Genomic DNA, 19,577 nt, shown 5'->3' with positions numbered 1-19,577 from the left:
TGGCCTGAGCCAGTGCCACAGGCCCTGGTGTGGTGTAAGTGGCCTGAGCAAGAGCCACAGACCCTGGTGTGGTATAATTGGCCTCAATAGCAACTAATGCCCTGGTGTGGTGTAGGTGGCCTCAGCCAGCAGCCACAGGCCCTGGTGTGGTGTAAGTGGCCTGAGCAAGAGCCACAGGCCCTGGTGTGGTGTAATTGGCCTCAATAGCAACTAAGGCCCTGGTGTGGTGTAGGTGGCCTCAGCCAGCAGCCACAGGCCCTGGTGTGGTGTAAGTGGCCTCAGCCAGCAGCCACAGGCCCTGGTGTGGTGTAAGTGGCCTCAGCCAGCAGCCACAGGCCCTGATGTGGTGTAAGTGGCCCCAGCCGGTCACTCAGGCCCTGGTGTGGTGTAGGTGGCATCAGCTAGCAGCACAAGACATTGGAAAACAGCCAAAAGCAATGTCGTTAATGTGCCCTCATTAATGGGCAGCTGCTTTTGGTCTTTTAATACACCCCTTCTCTGGATCAAAAGCGGTTCAATGACATGAAAATGAAAGGCTTACAGCACCAGGTATTCCCAGGCAGTCTCCCATCCAAGTACTAACCAAGCCCAGCCCTGCTTAGCTTCCGAGATCAGACGAGGTCGGGCGTGCTCAGGGTGGTATGGCCGTAAGCTGCTGGCCCCAGCACAATGTCTCAATTTATGGATTCAACTGATTAGGTGGCAAGTACCTGAAGTTACGAAGACAATCCTTTAACCATACCTGCATGTTTGCATAATACCCTAACCCAAAGGCTCAGTTTAGCATTTATCTAACAGCACAGGCCCTGGATTGTTGAAGATGGCCTCAGGAACCAGCACAGGGCCTGGTGTGTTGTACATGGCCACAGCTAGCAGCACAGGGCCTGGTTTGGTGAAGATGGCCTCGGCCAGAAGCGCAGGGCCTGGTGTGATGTGAGTGGCCTGAGCAAGAGCCACAGGCCCTGGTGTGGTGTAAGTGGCCTCAGCCAGAAGCCACAGGCACTGGTGTGGTGTAAGTGGCCTCAGCCAGCAGCCACAGGCCCTGGTGTGGTGTAAGTGGCCTCAGCCAGCAGCCACAGGCCCTGGTGTGGTGTAAGTGGCCTCAGCCAGCAGCCACAGGCCCTGGTGTGGTGTAAGTGGCCTCAGCCAGAGCCACAGGCCCTGGTGTGGTGTAAGTGGCCTGAGCCAGTGCCACAGGCCCTGGTGTGGTGTAAGTGGCCTCAATAGCAACTAATGCCCTGGTGTGGTGTAGGTGGCCTCAGCCAGCAGCCACAGGCCCTGGTGTGGTGTAAGTGGCCTCAATAGCAACTAATGCCCTGGTGTGGTGTAAGTGGCCTCAGCCAGCAGCCACAGGCCCTGGTGTGGTGTAATTGGCCTCAATAGCAACTAAGGCCCTGGTGTGGTGTAGGTGGCCTCAGCCAGCAGCCACAGGCCCTGGTGTGGTGTAAGTGGCCTCAGCCAGCAGCCACAGGCCCTGGTGTGGTGTAAGTGGCCTCAGCCAGCAGCCACAGGCCCTGATGTGGTGTAAGTGGCCCCAGCCGGTCACTCAGGCCCTGGTGTGGTGTAGGTGGCATCAGCTAGCAGCACAAGACATTGGAAAACAGCCAAAAGCAATGTCGTTAATGTGCCCTCATTAATGGGCAGCTGCTTTTGGTCTTTTAATACACCCCTTCTCTGGATCAAAAGCGGTTCAATGACATGAAAATGAAAGGCTTACAGCACCAGGTATTCCCAGGCAGTCTACCATCCAAGTACTAACCAAGCCCAGCCCTGCTTAGCTTCCGAGATCAGACGAGGTCGGGCGTGCTCAGGGTGGTATGGCCGTAAGCTGCTGGTCCCAGCACAATGTCTCAATTTATGGATTCAACTGATTAGGTGGCAAGTACCTGAAGTTACGAAGACAATCCTTTAACCATACCTGCATGTTTGCATAATACCCTAACCCAAAGGCTCAGTTTAGCATTTATCTAACAGCACAGACCCTGGATTGTTGAAGATGGCCTCAGGAACCAGCACAGGGCCTGGTGTGTTGTACATGGCCACAGCTAGCAGCACAGGGCCTGGTTTGGTGAAGATGGCCTCGGCCAGAAGCGCAGGGCCTGGTGTGATGTGAGTGGCCTGAGCAAGAGCCACAGGCCTTGGTGTGGTGTAAGTGGCCTCAGCCAGAAGCCACAGGCACTGGTGTGGTGTAAGTGCCCTCAGCCAGCAGCCACAGGCCCTGGTGTGGTGTAAGTGGCCTCAGCCAGCAGCCACAGGCCCTGGTGTGGTGTAAGTGGCCTCAGCCAGCAGCCACAGGCCCTGGTGTGGTGTAAGTGGCCTGAGCAAGAGTCACAGACCCTGGTGTGGTGTAATTGGCCTCAATAGCAACTAAGGCCCTGGTGTGGTGTAAGTGGCCTCAGCCAGAAGCCACAGGCACTGGTGTGGTGTAAGTGGCCTCAGCCAGCAGCCACAGGCCCTGGTGTGGTGTAAGTGGCCTCAGCCAGCAGCCACAGGCCCTGGTGTGGTGTAAGTGGCCTCAGCCAGAGCCACAGGCCCTGGTGTGGTGTAAGTGGCCTCAGCCAGTGCCACAGGCCCTGGTGTGGTGTAAGTGGCCTGAGCAAGAGCCACAGACCCTGGTGTGGTGTAATTGGCCTCAATAGCAACTAATGCCCTGGTGTGGTGTAGGTGGCCTCAGCCAGCAGCCACAGGCCCTGGTGTGGTGTAAGTGGCCTCAATAGCAACTAATGCCCTGGTGTGGTGTAAGTGGCCTCAGCCAGCAGCCACAGGCCCTGGTGTGGTGTAAGTGGCCTGAGCAAGAGCCACAGACCCTGGTGTGGTGTAATTGGCCTCAATAGCAACTAAGGCCCTGGTGTGGTGTAAGTGGCCTCAGCCAGTGCCACAGGCCCTGGTGTGGAGTAAGTGGCCTCAATAGCAACTAAGGCCCTGGTGTGGTGTATGTGGCCTCAGCCAGCAGCCACAGGCCCTGGTGTGGTGTAAGTGGCCTCAGAAGCAAATAAGGCCGTGGTGTGGTGTATGTGGCCTCAGCCAGCAGCCACAGGCCCTGGTGTGGTGTAAGTGGCCTCAATAGCAACTAAGGCCGTGGTGTGGTGTAAGTGGCCTCAGCCAGCAGCCACAGGCCCTGGTGTGGTGTAAGTGGCCTCAGCCAGCAGCCACAGGCCCTGGTGTGGTGTAAGTGGCCTGAGCAAGAGCCACAGGCCCTGGTGTGGTGTAATTGGCCTCAATAGCAACTAAGGCCCTGGTGTGGTGTATGTGGCCTCAGCCAGCAGCCACAGGCCCTGGTGTGGTGTAAGTGGCCTCAGAAGCAAATAAGGCCCTGGTGTGGTGTAGGTGGCCTCAGCCAGCAGCCACAGGCCCTGGTGTGGTGTAAGTGGCCTCAGCCAGCAGCCACAGGCCCTGGTGTGGTGTAAGTGGCCTCAGCCAGAGCCACAGGCCCTGATGTGGTGTAAGTGGCCCCAGCCGGTCACTCAGGCCCTGGTGTGGTGTAGGTGGCATCAGCTAGCAGCACAAGACATTGGAAAACAGCCAAAAGCAATGTCGTTAATGTGCCCTCATTAATGGGCAGCTGCTTTTGGTCTTTTAATACACCCCTTCTCTGGATCAAAAGCGGTTCAATGACATGAAAATGAAAGGCTTACAGCACCAGGTATTCCCAGGCAGTCTCCCATCCAAGTACTAACCAAGCCCAGCCCTGCTTAGCTTCCGAGATCAGACGAGGTCGGGAGTGCTCAGGGTGGTATGGCCGTAAGCTGCTGGCCCCAGCACAATGTCTCAATTTATGGATTCAACTGATTAGGTGGCAAGTACCTGAAGTTACGAAGACAATCCTATAACCATACATGCATGTTTGCATAATACCATAACCCAAAGGCTCAGTTTGGCATTTATCTAACAGCACAGGCCCTGGATTGTTGAAGATGGCCTCTGGAACCAGCACAGGGCCTGGTGTGTTGTACATGGCCACAGCAAGCAGCACAGGGCCAGGTTTGGTGAAGATGGCCTCGGCCAGAAGCACAGGGTCTGGTGTGATATGAGTGGCCTGAGCAAGAGCCACAGGCCCTGGTGTGGTGTAGGTGGCCTCAGCCAGCAGCCACAGGCCCTTGTGTGGTGTAAGTGGCCTCAGCCAGCAGCCACAGGCCCTGGTGTGGTGTAAGTGGCCTCAGCCAGAAGCCACAGGCACTGGTGTGGTGTAAGTGCCCTCAGCCAGCAGCCACAGGCCCTGGTGTGGTGTAAGTGACCTCAGCCAGCAGCCACAGGCCCTGGTGTGGTGTAAGTGGCCTCAGCCAGCAGCCACAGGCCCTGGTGTGGTGTAAGTGGACTCAGCCAGTGCCACAGGCCCTGGTGTGGTGTAAGTGGCCTGAGCAAGAGTCACAGACCCTGGTGTGGTGTAATTGGCCTCAATAGCAACTAATGCCCTGGTGTGGTGTAAGTGACCTCAGCCAGCAGCCACAGGCCCTGGTGTGGTGTAAGTGGCCTCAGCCAGCAGCCACAGGCCCTGGTGTGGTGTAAGTGGCCTCAGCCAGCAGCCACAGGCCCTGGTGTGGTGTAAGTGGCCTGAGCAAGAGTCACAGACCCTGGTGTGGTGTAATTGGCCTCAATAGCAACTAATGCCCTGGTGTGGTGTAAGTGACCTCAGCCAGCAGCCACAGGCACTGGTGTGGTGTAAGTGCCCTCAGCCAGCAGCCACAGGCCCTGGTGTGGTGTAAGTGGCCTCAGCCAGCAGCCACAGGCCCTGATGTGGTGTAAGTGGCCCCAGCCGGTCACTCAGGCCCTGGTGTGGTGTAAGTGGCCTCAGCCAGAGCCACAGGCCCTGGTGTAGTGTAAGTGGCCTCAGCCAGTGCCACAGGCCCTGGTGTGGTGTAAGTGGCCTGAGCAAGAGCCACAGACCCTGGTGTGGTGTAAGGGGCCTCAATAGCAACTAATGCCCTGGTGTGGTGTAAGTGGCCTCAGCCAGCAGCCACAGGCACTGGTGTGGTGTAAGTGGCCTCAGCCAGCAGCCACAGGCCCTGGTGTGGTGTAAGTGGCCTCAGCCAGCAGCCACAGGCCCTGGTGTGGTGTAAGTGGCCTGAGCCAGCAGCCACAGGCCCTGGTGTGGTGTAGGTGGCCTCAGCCAGCAGCCACAGGCCCTGGTGTGGTGTAAGTGGCCTCAGCCAGAGCCACAGGCCCTGATGTGGTGTAAGTGGCCCCAGCCGGTCACTCAGGCCCTGGTGTGGTGTAGGTGGCATCAGCTAGCAGCACAAGACATTGGAAAAGAGCCAAAAGCAATGTCGTTAATGTGCCCTCATTAATGGGCAGCTGCTTTTGGTCTTTTAATACACCCCTTCTCTGGATCAAAAGCGGTTCAATGACATGAAAATGAAAGGCTTACAGCACCAGGTATTCCCAGGCAGTCTCCCATCCAAGTACTAACCAAGCCCAGCCCTGCTTAGCTTCCGAGATCAGACGAGGTCGGGCGTGCTCAGGGTGGTATGGCCGTAAGCTGCTGGCCCCAGCACAATGTCTCAATTTATGGATTCAAGTGATTAGGTGGCAAGTACCTGAAGTTACGAAGACAATCCTATAACCATACCTGCATGTTTGCATAATACCCTAACCCAAAGGCTCAGTTTGGCATTTATCTAACAGCACAGGCCCTGGATTGTTGAAGATGGCCTCTGGAACCAGCACAGGCCCTGGTGTGTTGTACATGGCCACAGCAAGCAGCACAGGGCCAGGTTTGGTGAAGATGGCCTCGGCCAGAAGCACAGGGTCTGGTGTGATATGAGTGGCCTGAGCAAGAGCCACAGGCCCTGGTGTGGTGTAATTGGCCTCAGCCAGCAGCCACAGGCCCTGGTGTGGTGTAAGTGGCCTCAGCCAGCAGCCACAGGCCCTGGTGTGGTGTAAGTGGCCTCAGCCAGCAGCCACAGGCCCTGGTGTGGTGTAAGTGGCCTCAGCCAGAGCCACAGGCCCTGATGTGGTGTAAGTGGCCCCAGCCGGTCACTCAGGCCCTGGTGTGGTGTAGGTGGCATCAGCTAGCAGCACAAGACATTGGAAAAGAGCCAAAAGCAATGTCGTTAATGTGCCCTCATTAATGGGCAGCTGCTTTTGGTCTTTTAATACACCCCTTCTCTGGATCAAAAGCGGTTCAATGACATGAAAAAGAAAGGCTTACAGCACGAGGTATTCCCAGGTAGTCTCCCATCCAAGTACTAACCAAGCCCAGCCCTGCTTAGCTTCCGAGATCAGACGAGGTCGGGCGTGCTCAGGGTGGTATGGCCGTAAGCTGCTGGCCCCAGCACAATGTCTCAATTTATGGATTCAAGTGATTAGGTGGCAAGTACCTGAAGTTACGAAGACAATCCTATAACCATACCTGCATGTTTGCATAATACCCTAACCCAAAGGCTCAGTTTAGCATTTATCCAACAGCACAGGCCCTGGATTGTTGAAGATGGCCTCAGGAACCAGAACAGGGCCTGGTGTGTTGTACATGGCCACAGCTAGCAGAACAGGGCCTGGTTTGGTGAAGATGGCCTCGGCCAGAAGCACAGGGCCTGGTGTGATATGAGTGGCCTGAGCAAGAGCCACAGGCCCTGGTGTGGTGTAAGTGGCCTGAGCAAGAGCCACAGGCCCTGGTGTGGTGTAATTGGCCTCAATAGCAACTAAGGCCCTGGTGTGGTGTATGTGGCCTCAGCCAGCAGCCACAGGCCCTTGTGTGGTGTAAGTGGCCTCAGAAGCAAATAAGGCCGTGGTGTGGTGTAAGTGGCCTCAGCCAGAGCCACAGGCCTTGGTGTGGTGTAAGTGGCCTCAATAACAACTAAGGCCCTGGTGTGGTGTAAGTGGCCTCAGCCAGAAGCCACAGGCCTTGGTGTGGTGTAAGTCGCCTCATCCAGCAGCCATAGGCCCTGGTGTGGTGTAAGTGGCCTCAGCCAGAGCCACAGGCCCTGATGTGGTGTAAGTGGCCCCAGCCGGTCACTCAGGCCCTGGTGTGGTGTAGGTGGCATCAGCTAGCAGCACAAGACATTGGAAAACAGCCAAAAGCAGTGTCGTTAATGTGCCCTCATTAATGGGCAGCTGCTTTTGGTCTTTTAATACACCCCTTCTCTGGATCAAAAGCGGTTCAATGACATGAAAAAGAAAGGCTTACAGCACGAGGTATTCCCAGGCAGTCTCCCATCCAAGTACTAACCAAGCCCAGCCCTGCTTAGCTTCCGAGATCAGACGAGGTCGGGCGTGCTCAGGGTGGTATGGCCGTAAGCTGCTGGCCCCAGCACAATGTCTCAATTTATGGATTCAAGTGATTAGGTGGCAAGTACCTGAAGTTACGAAGACAATCCTATAACCATAACTGCATGTTTGCATAATACCCTAACCCAAAGGCTCAGTTTGGCATTTATCCAACAGCACAGGCCCTGGATTGTTGAAGATGGCCTCTGGAACCAGCACAGGGCCTGGTGTGTTGTACATGGCCACAGCTAGCAGCACAGGGCCTGGTTGGGTGAAGATGGCCTCGGCCAGAAGCACAGGGTCTGGTGTGATATGAGTGGCCTGAGCAAGAGCCACAGGCCCTGGTGTGGTGTAAGTGGCCTCAGCCAGCAGCCACAGGCCCTGGTGTGGTGTAAGTGCCCTCAGCCAGCAGCCACAGGCCCTGGTGTGGTGTAATTGGCCTCAATAGCAACTAAGGCCCTGGTGTGGTGTATGTGGCCTCAGCCAGCAGCCACAGGCCCTTGTGTGGTGTACATGGCCACAGCCAGCAGCCACAGGCCCTGGTGTGGTGTAAGTGGCCTCAATAGCAACTAAGGCCCTGGTGTGGTGTAAGTGGTCTCAGCCAGTGCCACAGGCCCTGGTGTGGTGTAATTGGCCTCAATAGCAACTAAGGCCCTGGTGTTGTGTATGTGGCCTCAGCCAGCAGCCACAGGCCCTGGTGTGGTGTAAGTGGCCTCAGAAGTAAATAAGGCCCTGGTGTGGTGTAAGTGGCCTCAGCCAGCAGCACAGGGCCAGGTTTGGTGAAGATGGCCTTGGCCAGAAGCACAGGGTCTGGTGTGATATGAGTGGCCTGAGCAAGAGCCACAGGCCCTGGTGTGGTGTAAGTGGCCTCAGCCAGAAGCCACAGGCCCTGGTGTGGTGTAGGTGGCCTCAGCCAGCAGCCACAGGCCCTTGTGTGGTGTAAGTGGCCTCAGCCAGCAGCCACAGGCCCTGGTGTGGTGTAAGTGGCCTCAGCCAGCAGCCACAGGCCCTGGTGTGGTGTAAGTGGCCTCAGCCAGCAGCCACAGGCCCTGGTGTGGTGTAAGTGGCCTGAGCAAGAGCTACAGACCCTGGTGTGGTGTAATTGGCCTCAATAGCAACTAAGGCCCTGGTGTGGTGTAAGTGGCCTCAGCCAGCAGCCACAGGCCCTGGTGTGGTGTAAGTGGCCTCAGCCAGAGCCACAGGCCCTGATGTGGTGTAAGTGGCCCCAGCCGGTCACTCAGGCCCTGGTGTGGTGTAGGTGGCATCAGCTAGCAGCACAAGACATTGGAAAAGAGCCAAAAGCAATGTCGTTAATGTGCCCTCATTAATGGGCAGCTGCTTTTGGTCTTTTAATACACCCCTTCTCTGGATCAAAAGCGGTTCAATGACATGAAAATGAAAGGCTTACAGCACCAGGTAGTGCAAGGAAGTCTCCCATCCAAGTACTAACCAAGCCCAGCCCTGCTTAGCTTCTGAGATCAGACGAGGTCGGGCGTGCCCAGGGTGGTATGGCCGTAAGCTGCTGGCCCCAGCACAATGTCTCAATTTATGGATTCAAGTGATTAGGTGGCAAGTACCTGAAGTTACGAAGACAATCCTTTAACCATACCTGCATGTTTGCATAATACCCTAACCCAAAGGCTCAGTTTGGCATTTATCCAACAGCACAGGCCCTGGATTGTTGAAGATGGCCTCAGGAACCAGAACAGGGCCTGGTGTGATATGAGTGGCCTGAGCAAGAGCCACAGGCCCTGGTGTGGTGTAAGTGGCCTCAGCCAGCAGCCACAGGCCCTGGTGTGGTGTAAGTGGCCTCAGCCAGCAGCCACAGGCCCTGGTGTGGTGTAAGTGGCCTCAGCCAGCAGCCACAGCCCTGGTGTGGTGTAAGTGGCCTCAGCCAGCAGCCACAGGCCCTGGTGTGGTGTAAGTGGCCTCAGCCAGAGCCACAGGCCCTGATGTGGTGTAAGTGGCCCCAGCCGGTCACTCAGGCCCTGGTGTGGTGTAGGTGGCATCAGCTAGCAGCACAAGACATTGGAAAACAGCCAAAAGCAATGTCGTTAATGTGCCCTCATCAATGGGCAGCTGCTTTTGGTCTTTTAATACACCCCTTCTCTGGATCAAAAGCGGTTCAATGACATGAAAAAGAAAGGCTTACAGCACGAGGTATTCCCAGGCAGTCTCCCATCCAAGTACTAACCAAGCCCAGCCCTGCTTAGCTTCCGAGATCAGACGAGGTCGGGCGTGCTCAGGGTGGTATGGCCGTAAGCTGCTGGCCCCAGCACAATGTCTCAATTTATGGATTCAACTGATTAGGTGGCAAGTACCTGAAGTTACGAAGACAATCCTATAACCATACCTGCATGTTTGCATAATACCCTAACCCAAAGGCTCAGTTTGGCATTTATCTAACAGCACAGGCCCTGGATTGTTGAACATGGCCTCTGCAACCAGCACAGGGCCTGGTGTGTTGTACATGGTCACAGCAAGCAGCACAGGGCCAGGTTTGGTGAAGATGGCCTCGGCCAGAAGCACAGGGTCTGGTGTGATATGAGTGGCCTGAACAAGAGCCACAGGCCCTGGTGTGGTGTAAGTGGCCTCAGCCAGAAGCCACAGGCACTGGTGTGGTGTAAGTGGCCTCAGCCAGCAGCCACAGGCCCTGGTGTGGTGTAAGTGACCTCAGCCAGCAGCCACAGGCCCTGGTGTGGTGTAAGTGGCCTCAGCCAGCAGCCACAGGTCCTGGTGTGGTGTAAGTGGCCTCAGCCAGAGCCACAGGCCCTGGTGTGGTGTAAGTGGCCTCAGCCAGTGCCACAGGCCCTGGTGTGGTGTAAGTGGCCTGAGCAAGAGCCACAGACCCTGGTGTGGTGTAATTGGCCTCAATAGCAACTAATGCCCTGGTGTGGTGTAGGTGGCCTCAGCCAGCAGCCACAGGCCCTGGTGTGGTGTAAGTGGCCTCAATAGCAACTAATGCCCTGATGTGGTGTAAGTGGCCTCAGCCAGCAGCCACAGGCCCTGGTGTGGTGTAAGTGGCCTGACCAAGAGCCACAGACCCTGGTGTGGTGTAATTGGCCTCAATAGCAACTAAGGCCCTGGTGTGGTGTAGGTGGCCTCAGCCAGCAGCCACAGGCCCTGGTGTGGTGTAAGTGGCCTCAGCCAGCAGCCACAGGCCCTGGTGTGGTGTAAGTGGCCTCAGCCAGTGCCACAGGCCCTGGTGTGGTGTAAGTGGCCTGAGCAAGAGCCACAGACCCTGGTGTGGTGTAATTGGCCTCAATAGCAACTAATGCCCTGGTGTGGTGTAGGTGGCCTCAGCCAGCAGCCACAGGCCCTGGTGTGGTGTAAGTGGCCTCAGCCAGTGCCACAGGCCCTGGTGTGGTGTAAGTGGCCTGAGCAAGAGTCACAGACCCTGGTGTGGTGTAATTGGCCTCAATAGCAACTAATGCCCTGGTGTTGTGTAGGTGGCCTCAGCCAGCAGCCACAGGCCCTGGTGTGGTGTAAGTGGCCTCAGCCAGTGCCACAGGCCCTGGTGTGGTGTAAGTGGCCTCAATAGCAACTAATGCCCTGGTGTGGTGTAAGTGGCCTCAGCCAGCAGCCACAGGCCCTGGTGTGGTGTAGGTGGCCTCAATAGCAACTAAGGCCCTGGTGTGGTGTAGGTGGCCTCAGCCAGCAGCCACAGGCCCTGGTGTGGTGTAAGTGGCCTCAGAAGCAAATAAGGCCGTGGTGTGGTGTAAGTGGCCTCAGCCAGAGCCACAGGCCCTGGTGTGGTGTAAGTGGCCTCAATAACAACTAAGGCCCTGGTGTGGTGTAAGTGGCCTCAGCCAGCAGCCACAGGCCTTGGTGTGGTGTAAGTCGCCTCATCCAGCAGCCACAGGCCCTGGTGTGGTGTAAGTGGCCTCAGCCAGAGCCACAGGCCCTGATGTGGTGTAAGTGGCCCCAGCCGGTCACTCAGGCCCTGGTGTGGTGTAGGTGGCATCAGCTAGCAGCACAAGACATTGGAAAACAGCCAAAAGCAGTGTCGTTAATGTGCCCTCATTAATGGGCAGCTGCTTTTGGTCTTTTAATACACCCCTTCTCTGGATCAAAAGCAGTTCAATGACATGAAAATGAAAGGCTTACAGCACCAGGTATTCCCAGGCAGTCTCCCATCCAAGCACTAACCAAGCCCAGCCCTGCTTAGCTTCCGAGATCAGACGAGGTCGGGCGTGCTCAGGGTGGTATGGCCGTAAGCTGCTGGCCCCAGCACAATGTCTCAATTTATGGATTCAAGTGATTAGGTGGCAAGTACCTGAAGTTACGAAGACAATCCTATAACCATAACTGCATGTTTGCATAATACCCTAACCCAAAGGCTCAGTTTGGCATTTATCCAACAGCACAGGCCCTGGATTGTTGAAGATGGCCTCTGGAACCAGCACAGGGCCTGGTGTGTTGTACATGGCCACAGCTAGCAGCACAGGGCCTGGTTGGGTGAAGATGGCCTCGGCCAGAAGCACAGGGTCTGGTGTGATATGAGTGGCCTGAGCAAGAGCCACAGGCCCTGGTGTGGTGTAAGTGGCCTCAGCCAGCAGCCACAGGCCCTGGTGTGGTGTAAGTGCCCTCAGCCAGCAGCCACAGGCCCTGGTGTGGTGTAAGTGGCCTCAGCCAGTGCCACAGGCCCTGGTGTGGTGTAATTGGCCTCAATAGCAACTAAGGCCCTGGTGTGGTGTAAGTGGTCTCAGCCAGTGCCACAGGCCCTGGTGTGGTGTAATTGGCCTCAATAGCAACTAAGGCCCTGGTGTTGTGTATGTGGCCTCAGCCAGCAGCCACAGGCCCTGGTGTGGTGTAAGTGGCCTCAGAAGTAAATAAGGCCCTGGTGTGGTGTAAGTGGCCTCAGCCAGCAGCACAGGGCCAGGTTTGGTGAAGATGGCCTTGGCCAGAAGCACAGGGTCTGGTGTGATATGAGTGGCCTGAGCAAGAGCCACAGGCCCTGGTGTGGTGTAAGTGGCCTCAGCCAGAAGCCACAGGCCCTGGTGTGGTGTAGGTGGCCTCAGCCAGCAGCCACAGGCCCTTGTGTGGTGTAAGTGGCCTCAGCCAGCAGCCACAGGCCCTGGTGTGGTGTAAGTGGCCTCAGCCAGCAGCCACAGGCCCTGGTGTGGTGTAAGTGGCCTCAGCCAGCAGCCACAGGCCCTGATGTGGTGTAAGTGGCCCCAGCCGGTCACTCAGGCCCTGGTGTGGTGTAGGTGGCATCAGCTAGCAGCACAAGACATTGGAAAACAGCCAAAAGCAATGTCGTTAATGTGCCCTCATTAATGGGCAGCTGCTTTTGGTCTTTTAATACACCCCTTCTCTGGATCAAAAGCGGTTCAATGACATGAAAAAGAAAGGCTTACAGCACGAGGTATTCCCAGGCAGTCTCCCATCCAAGTACTAACCAAGCCCAGCCCTGCTTAGCTTCCGAGATCAGACGAGGTCGGGCGTGCTCAGGGTGGTATGGCCGTAAGCTGCTGGCCCCAGCACAATGTCTCAATTTATGGATTCAACTGATTAGGTGGCAAGTACCTGAAGTTACAAAGACAATCCTATAACCATACCTGCATGTTTGCATAATACCCTAACCCAAAGGCTCAGTTTAGCATTTATCCAACAGCACAGGCCCTGGATTGTTGAAGATGGCCTCAGGAACCAGAACAGGGCCTGGTGTGTTGTACATGGCCACAGCTAGCAGCACAGGGCCTGGTTTGGTGAAGATGGCCTCGGCCAGAAGCACAGGGCCTGGTGTGATATGAGTAGCCTGAGCAAGAGCCACAGGCCCTGGTGTGGTGTAAGTGGCCTGAGCAAGAGCCACAGGCCCTGGTGTGGAGTAAGTGGCCTCAGCCAGCAGCCACAGGCCCTGGTGTGGTGTAAGTGGCCTCAGCCAGCAGCCACAGGCCCTGGTGTGGTGTAAGTGGCCTCAATAGCAACTAAGGCCCTGGTGTGGTGTAAGTGGCCTCAGCCAGCAGCCACAGGCCTTGGTGTGGTGTAAGTCACCTCATCCAGCAGCCACAGGCCCTGGTGTGGTGTAAGTGGCCTCAGCCAGCAGCCACAGGCCCTGGTGTGGTGTAAGTGGCCTCAGCCAGTGCCAGAGGCCCTGGTGTGGTGTAATTGGCCTCAATAGCAACTAAGGCCCTGGTGTGGTGTATGTGGCCTCAGCCAGCAGCCACAGGCCCTGGTGTGGTGTAAGTGGCCTCAGAAGCAAATAAGGCCGTGGTGTGGTGTAAGTGGCCTCAGCCAGAGCCACAGGCCCTGGTGTGGTGTAAGTGGCCTCAGCCAGCAGCCACAGGCCCTGGTGTGGTGTAAGTGGCCTGAGCAAGAGCCACAGACCCTGGTGTGGTGTAATTGGCCTCAATAGCAACTAAGGCCCTGGTGTGGTGTAGGTGGCCTCAGCCAGCAGCCACAGGCCTTGGTGTGGTGTAAGTGGCCTCAGCCAGAGCCACAGGCCCTGATGTGGTGTAAGTGGCCCCAGCCGGTCACTCAGGCCCTGGTGTGGTGTAGGTGGCATCAGCTAGCAGCACAAGACATTGGAAAAGAGCCAAAAGCAATGTCGTTAATGTGCCCTCATTAATGGGCAGCTGCTTTTGGTCTTTTAATACACACCTTCTCTGGATCAAAAGCGGTTCAATGACATGAAAATGAAAGGCTTACAGCACCAGGTATTCCAAGGAAGTCTCCCATCCAAGTACTAACCAAGCCCAGCCCTGCTTAGCTTCCGAGATCAGATGAGGTCGGGCGTGCTCAGGGTGGTATGGCCGTAAGCTGCTGGCCCCAGCACAATGTCTCAATTTATGGATTCAACTGATTAGGTGGCAAGTACCTGAAGTTACGAAGACAATCCTATAACCATACCTGCATGTTTGCATAATACCCTAGGCTCAGTTTGGCATTTATCTAACAGCACAGGCCCTGGATTGTTGAAGATGGCCTCTGGAACCAGCACAGGGCCAGGTTTGGTGAAGATGGTCTCGGCCAGAAGCACAGGGTCTGGTGTGATATGAGTGGCCTGAGCAAGAGCCACAGGCCCTGGTGTGGTGTAGGTGGCCTCAGCCAGCTGCCACAGGCCCTTGTGTGGTGTAAGTGGCCTCAGCCAGAAGCCACAGGCCCTGGTGTGGTGTAAGTGGCCTCAGCCAGTGCCACAGGCCCTGGTGTGGTGTAATTGGCCTCAATAGCAACTAAGGCCCTGGTGTGGTGTAAGTGGCCTCAGAAGCAAATAAGGCCCTGGTGTGGTGTAAGTGGCCTCAATAGCAACTAAGGCCCTGGTGTGGTGTAAGTGGCCACAGCAAGCAGCACTGGGCCAGGTTTGGTGAAGATGGCCTTGGCCAGAAGCACAGGGTCTGGTGTGATATGAGTGGCCTGAGCAAGAGCCACAGGCCCTGGTGTGGTGTAAGTGGCCTCAGCCAGAAGCCACAGGCCCTGGTGTGGTGTAGGTGGCCTCAGCCAGCAGCCACAGGCCCTTGTGTGGTGTAAGTGGCCTCAGCCAGCAGCCACAGGCCCTGGTGTGGTGTAAGTGGCCTCAGCCAGCAGCCACAGGCCCTGGTGTGGTGTAAGTGGCCTCAGCCAGCAGCCACAGGCCCTGGTGTGGTGTAAGTGGCCTGAGCAAGAGCCACAGACCCTGGTGTGGTGTAATTGGCCTCAATAGCAACTAAGGCCCTGGTGTGGTGTAGGTGGCCTCAGCCAGCAGCCACAGGCCCTGGTGTGGTGTAAGTGGCCTCAGCCAGCAGCCACAGGCCCTGGTGTGGTGTAAGTGGCCTCAGCCAGAGCCACAGGCCCTGATGTGGTGTAAGTGGCCCCAGCCGGTCACTCAGGCCCTGGTGTGGTGTAGGTGGCATCAGCTAGCAGCACAAGACATTGGAAAACAGCCAAAAGCAATGTCGTTAATGTGCCCTCATTAATGGGCAGCTGCTTTTGGTCTTTTAATACACACCTTCTCTGGATCAAAAGCGGTTCAATGACATGAAAATGAAAGGCTTACAGCACCAGGTATTCCAAGGAAGTCTCCCATCCAAGTACTAACCAAGCCCAGCCCTGCTTAGCTTCCGAGATCAGACGAGGTCGGGCGTGCTCAGGGTGGTATGGCCGTAAGCTGCTGGCCCCAGCAAAATGTCTCAATTTATGGATTCAACTGATTAGGTGGCAAGTACCTGAAGTTACGAAGACAATCCTATAACCATACCTGCATGTTTGCATAATACCCTAACCCAAAGGCTCAGTTTAGCATTTATCCAACAGCACAGGCCCTGGATTGTTGAAGATGGCCTCAGGAACCAGAACAGGGCCTGGTGTGTTGTACATGGCCACAGCTAGCAGCACAGGGCCTGGTTTGGTGAAGATGGCCTTGGCCAGAAGCACAGGGTCTGGTGTGATATGAGTGGCCTGAGCAAGAGCCACAGGCCCTGGTGTGGAGTAAGTGGCCTGAGCAAGAGCCACAGGCCCTGGTGTGGTGTAATTGGCCTCAATAGCAACTAAGGCCCTGGTGTGGTGTATGTGGCCTCAGCCAGCAGCCACAGGCCCTGGTGTGGTGTAAGTGGCCTCAGAAGCAAATAAGGCCCTGGTGTGGTGTATGTGGCCTCAGCCAGGAGCCACAGGCCCTGGTGTGGTGTAAGTGGCCTCAATAGCAACTAAGGCCCTGGTGTGGTGTAAGTGGCCTCAGCCAGCAGCCACAGGCCCTGGTGTGGTGTATGTGGCCTCAGCCAGCAGCCACAGGCCCTGGTGTGGTGTAAGTGGCCTCAGCCAGCAGCCACAGGCCCTGGTGTGGTGTAAGTGGCCTCAATAGCAACTAAGGCCCTGGTGTGGTGTAGGTGGCCTCAGCCAGCAGCCACAGGCCCTGGTGTGGTGTAAGTGGCCTCAGCCAGCAGCCACAGGCCCTTGTGTGGTGTAAGTGGCCTCAGCCAGCAGCCACAGGCCCTGGTGTGGTGTAAGTGGCCTCATCCAGCAGCCACAGGCCCTGGTGTGGTGTAAGTGGCCTGAGCAAGAGCCACAGACCCTGGTGTGGTGTAATTGGCCTCAATAGCAACTAAGGCCCTGGTGTGGTGTAGGTGGCCTCAGCCAGCAGCCACAGGCCCTGGTGTGGTGTAAGTGGCCTCAGCCAGCAGCCACAGGCCCTGATGTGGTGTAAGTGGCCCCAGCCGGTCACTCAGGCCCTGGTGTGGTGTAGGTGGCATCAGCTAGCAGCACAAGACATTGGAAAAGAGCCAAAAGCAATGTCGTTAATGTGCCCTCATTAATGGGCAGCTGCTTTTGGTCTTTTAATACACCCCTTCTCTGGATCAAAAGCGGTTCAATGACATGAAAATGAAAGGCTTACAGCACCAGGTATTCCCAGGCAGTCTCCCATCCAAGTACTAACCAAGCCCAGCCCTGCTTAGCTTCCGAGATCAGACGAGGTCAGGCGTGCTCAGAGTGGTATGGCCGTAAGTTGCTGACCCCAGCACAATGTCTCAATTTATGGATTCAACTGATTAGGTGGCAAGTACCTGAAGTTACGAAGACAATCCTTTAACCATACCTGCATGTTTGCATAATACCCTAACCCAAAGGCTCAGTTTAGCATTTATCTAACAGCACAGGCCCTGGATTGTTGAAGATGGCCTCAGGAACCAGCACAGGGCCTGGTGTGTTGTACATGGCCACAGCTAGCAGCACAGGGCCTGGTTTGGTGAAGATGGCCTCGGCCAGAAGCGCAGGGCCTGGTGTGATGTGAGTGGCCTGAGCAAGAGCCACAGGCCCTGGTGTGGTGTAAGTGGCCTCAGCCAGAAGCCACAGGCACTGGTGTGGTGTAAGTGGCCTCAGCCAGCAGCCACAGGCCCTGGTGTGGTGTAAGTGGCCTCAGCCAGCAGCCACAGGCCCTGGTGTGGTGTAAGTGGCCTCAGCCAGCAGCCACAGGCCCTGGTGTGGTGTAAGTGGCCTCAGCCAGAGCCACAGGCCCTGGTGTGGTGTAAGTGGCCTCAGCCAGTGCCACAGGCCCTGGTGTGGTGTAATTGGCCTCAATCGCAACTAATGCCCTGGTGTGGTGTAGGTGGCCTCAGCCAGCAGCCACAGGCCCTGGTGTGGTGTAAGTGGCCTCAATAGCAACTAATGCCCTGGTGTGGTGTAAGTGGCCTCAGCCAGTGCCACAGGCCCTGGTGTGGTGTAAGTGGCCTGAGCAAGAGCCACAGACCCTGGTGTGGTGTAATTGGCCTCAATAGCAACTAAGGCCCTGGTGTGGTGTAGGTGGCCTCAGCCAGCAGCCACAGGCCCTGGTGTGGTGTAAGTGGCCTCAGCCAGCAGCCACAGGCCCTGGTGTGGTGTAAGTGGCCTCAGCCAGCAGCCACAGGCCCTGATGTGGTGTAAGTGGCCCCAGCCGGTCACTCAGGCCCTGGTGTGGTGTAGGTGGCATCAGCTAGCAGCACAAGACATTGGAAAACAGCCAAAAGCAATGTCGTTAATGTGCCCTCATTAATGGGCAGCTGCTTTTGGTCTTTTAATACACCCCTTCTCTGGATCAAAAGCGGTTCAATGACATGAAAATGAAAGGCTTACAGCACCAGGTATTCCCAGGCAGTCTCCCATCCAAGTACTAACCAAGCCCAGCCCTGCTTAGCTTCCGAGATCAGACGAGGTCGGGCGTGCTCAGGGTGGTATGGCCGTAAGCTGCTGCCCCCAGCACAATGTCTCAATTTATGGATTCAACTGATTAGGTGGCAAGTACCTGAAGTTACGAAGACAATCCTTTAACCATACCTGCATGTTTGCATAATACCCTAACCCAAAGGCTCAGTTTAGCATTTATCTAACAGCACAGGCCCTGGATTGTTGAAGATGGCCTCAGGAACCAGCACAGGGCCTGGTGTGTTGTACATGGCCACAGCTAGCAGCACAGGGCCTGGTTTGGTGAAGATGGCCTCGGCCAGAAGCGCAGGGCCTGGTGTGATGTGAGTGGCCTGAGCAAGAGCCACAGGCCCTGGTGTGGTGTAAGTGGCCTCAGCCAGAAGCCACAGGCACTGGTGTGGTGTAAGTGCCCTCAGCCAGCAGCCACAGGCCCTGGTGTGGTGTAAGTGGCCTCAGCCAGCAGCCACAGGCCCTGGTGTGGTGTAAGTGGCCTCAGCCAGCAGCCACAGGCCCTGGTGTGGTGTAAGTGGCCTCAGCCAGTGCCACAGGCCCTGGTGTGGTGTAAGTGGCCTGAGCAAGAGTCACAGACCCTGGTGTGGTGTAATTGGCCTCAATAGCAACTAAGGCCCTGGTGTGGTGTAAGTGGCCTCAGCCAGAAGCCACAGGCACTGGTGTGGTGTAAGTGGCCTCAGCCAGCAGCCACAGGCCCTGGTGTGGTGTAAGTAGCCTCAGCCAGAGCCACAGGCCCTGGTGTGGTGTAAGTAGCCTCAGCCAGTGCCACAGGCCCTGGTGTGGTGTAAGTGGCCTGAGCAAGAGCCACAGACCCTGGTGTGGTGTAATTGGCCTCAATAGCAACTAATGCTCTGGTGTGGTGTAGGTGGCCTCAGCCAGCAGCCACAGGCCCTGGTGTGGTGTAAGTGGCCTCAATAGCAACTAAGGCCCTGGTGTGGTGTAAGTGGCCTCAGCCAGTGCCACAGGCCCTGGTGTGGTGTAATTGGCCTCAATAGCAACTAATGCCCTGGTGTGGTGTAAGTGGCCTCAGCCAGCAGCCACAGGCTCTGGTGTGGTGTAAGTGGCCTGAGCAAGAGCCACAGACCCTGGTGTGGGGTAATTGGCCTCAATAGCAACTAAGGCCCTGGTGTGGTGTAGGTGGCCTCAGCCAGCAGCCACAGGCCCTGGTGTGGTGTAAGTGGCCTCAGCCAGCAGCCACAGGCCCTGGTGTGGTGTAAGTGGCCTCAGAAGCAAATAAGGCCGTGGTGTGTTGTATGTGGCCTCAGCCAGCAGCCACAGGCCCTGGTGTGGTGTATGTGGCCTCAATAGCAACTAAGGCCCTGGTGTGGTGTAAGTGGCCTCAGCCAGCAGCCACAGGCCTTGGTGTGGTGTAAGTCGCCTCATCCAGCAGCCACAGGCCCTGGTGTGGTGTAAGTGGCCTCAGCCAGAGCCACAGGCCCTGGTGTGGTGTAATTGGCCTCAATAGCAACTAATGCCCTGGTGTGGTGTAAGTGGCCTCAGCCAGCAGCCACAGGCCCTGGTGTGGTGTAAGTGGCCTCAGCCAGCAGCCACAGGCCCTGATGTGGTGTAAGTGGCCGCAGCCGGTCACTCAGGCCCTGGTGTGGTGTAGGTGGCCTCAGCCAGCAGCCACAGGCCTTGGTGTGGTGTAAGTCGCCTCATCCAGCAAATACAGGCCCTGGTGTGGTGTAAGTGGCCTCAGCCAGAGCCACAGGCCCTGATGTGGTGTAAGTGGCCCCAGCCGGTCACTCAGGCCCTGGTGTGGTGTAGGTGGC

General features: G+C 56.6%; 13 non-coding genes and 1 pseudogene across 13 annotated transcripts; all 14 read right to left on the bottom strand.

The window, feature by feature from the left end:
* Positions 1–534: 534 nt before the first annotated feature.
* LOC143417713 (5S ribosomal RNA) lies at positions 535–653 on the bottom strand. The gene has a single exon (XR_013097861.1). It is a non-coding gene; the product is annotated as a 5S ribosomal RNA (ribosomal RNA).
* A 1,057-nt stretch (positions 654–1,710) lies between these two features.
* LOC143417273 (5S ribosomal RNA) lies at positions 1,711–1,829 on the bottom strand. Its single transcript, XR_013097492.1, has one exon. It is a non-coding gene; the product is annotated as a 5S ribosomal RNA (ribosomal RNA).
* A 1,799-nt stretch (positions 1,830–3,628) lies between these two features.
* LOC143417829 (5S ribosomal RNA) lies at positions 3,629–3,747 on the bottom strand. The gene has a single exon (XR_013097976.1). It is a non-coding gene; the product is annotated as a 5S ribosomal RNA (ribosomal RNA).
* Positions 3,748–5,358: 1,611 nt separating this feature from the next.
* Positions 5,359–5,477, bottom strand: LOC143417712 (5S ribosomal RNA). Its single transcript, XR_013097860.1, has one exon. It is a non-coding gene; the product is annotated as a 5S ribosomal RNA (ribosomal RNA).
* Positions 5,478–6,141: 664 nt separating this feature from the next.
* Positions 6,142–6,260, bottom strand: LOC143417176 (5S ribosomal RNA). The gene has a single exon (XR_013097393.1). It is a non-coding gene; the product is annotated as a 5S ribosomal RNA (ribosomal RNA).
* An 856-nt stretch (positions 6,261–7,116) lies between these two features.
* On the bottom strand, positions 7,117–7,235 carry LOC143417204 (5S ribosomal RNA). The gene has a single exon (XR_013097421.1). It is a non-coding gene; the product is annotated as a 5S ribosomal RNA (ribosomal RNA).
* A 1,369-nt stretch (positions 7,236–8,604) lies between these two features.
* Positions 8,605–8,723, bottom strand: LOC143417575 (5S ribosomal RNA; annotated as a pseudogene).
* A 625-nt stretch (positions 8,724–9,348) lies between these two features.
* On the bottom strand, positions 9,349–9,467 carry LOC143417203 (5S ribosomal RNA). The gene has a single exon (XR_013097420.1). It is a non-coding gene; the product is annotated as a 5S ribosomal RNA (ribosomal RNA).
* Positions 9,468–11,303: 1,836 nt separating this feature from the next.
* LOC143417337 (5S ribosomal RNA) lies at positions 11,304–11,422 on the bottom strand. The gene has a single exon (XR_013097558.1). It is a non-coding gene; the product is annotated as a 5S ribosomal RNA (ribosomal RNA).
* Positions 11,423–12,556: 1,134 nt separating this feature from the next.
* On the bottom strand, positions 12,557–12,675 carry LOC143417202 (5S ribosomal RNA). The gene has a single exon (XR_013097419.1). It is a non-coding gene; the product is annotated as a 5S ribosomal RNA (ribosomal RNA).
* A 1,172-nt stretch (positions 12,676–13,847) lies between these two features.
* Positions 13,848–13,966, bottom strand: LOC143417852 (5S ribosomal RNA). The gene has a single exon (XR_013097999.1). It is a non-coding gene; the product is annotated as a 5S ribosomal RNA (ribosomal RNA).
* A 1,205-nt stretch (positions 13,967–15,171) lies between these two features.
* On the bottom strand, positions 15,172–15,290 carry LOC143417972 (5S ribosomal RNA). The gene has a single exon (XR_013098120.1). It is a non-coding gene; the product is annotated as a 5S ribosomal RNA (ribosomal RNA).
* Positions 15,291–16,503: 1,213 nt separating this feature from the next.
* On the bottom strand, positions 16,504–16,622 carry LOC143417482 (5S ribosomal RNA). The gene has a single exon (XR_013097704.1). It is a non-coding gene; the product is annotated as a 5S ribosomal RNA (ribosomal RNA).
* A 1,095-nt stretch (positions 16,623–17,717) lies between these two features.
* On the bottom strand, positions 17,718–17,836 carry LOC143417711 (5S ribosomal RNA). The gene has a single exon (XR_013097859.1). It is a non-coding gene; the product is annotated as a 5S ribosomal RNA (ribosomal RNA).
* Positions 17,837–19,577: the final 1,741 nt, after the last annotated feature.

This window comes from Maylandia zebra, linkage group LG3 (genome assembly GCF_041146795.1).
Source record: "Maylandia zebra isolate NMK-2024a linkage group LG3, Mzebra_GT3a, whole genome shotgun sequence".
Lineage (NCBI taxonomy): Eukaryota > Metazoa > Chordata > Actinopteri > Cichliformes > Cichlidae > Maylandia > Maylandia zebra.
This window is presented reverse-complemented; position numbering and strand designations above follow the sequence as displayed.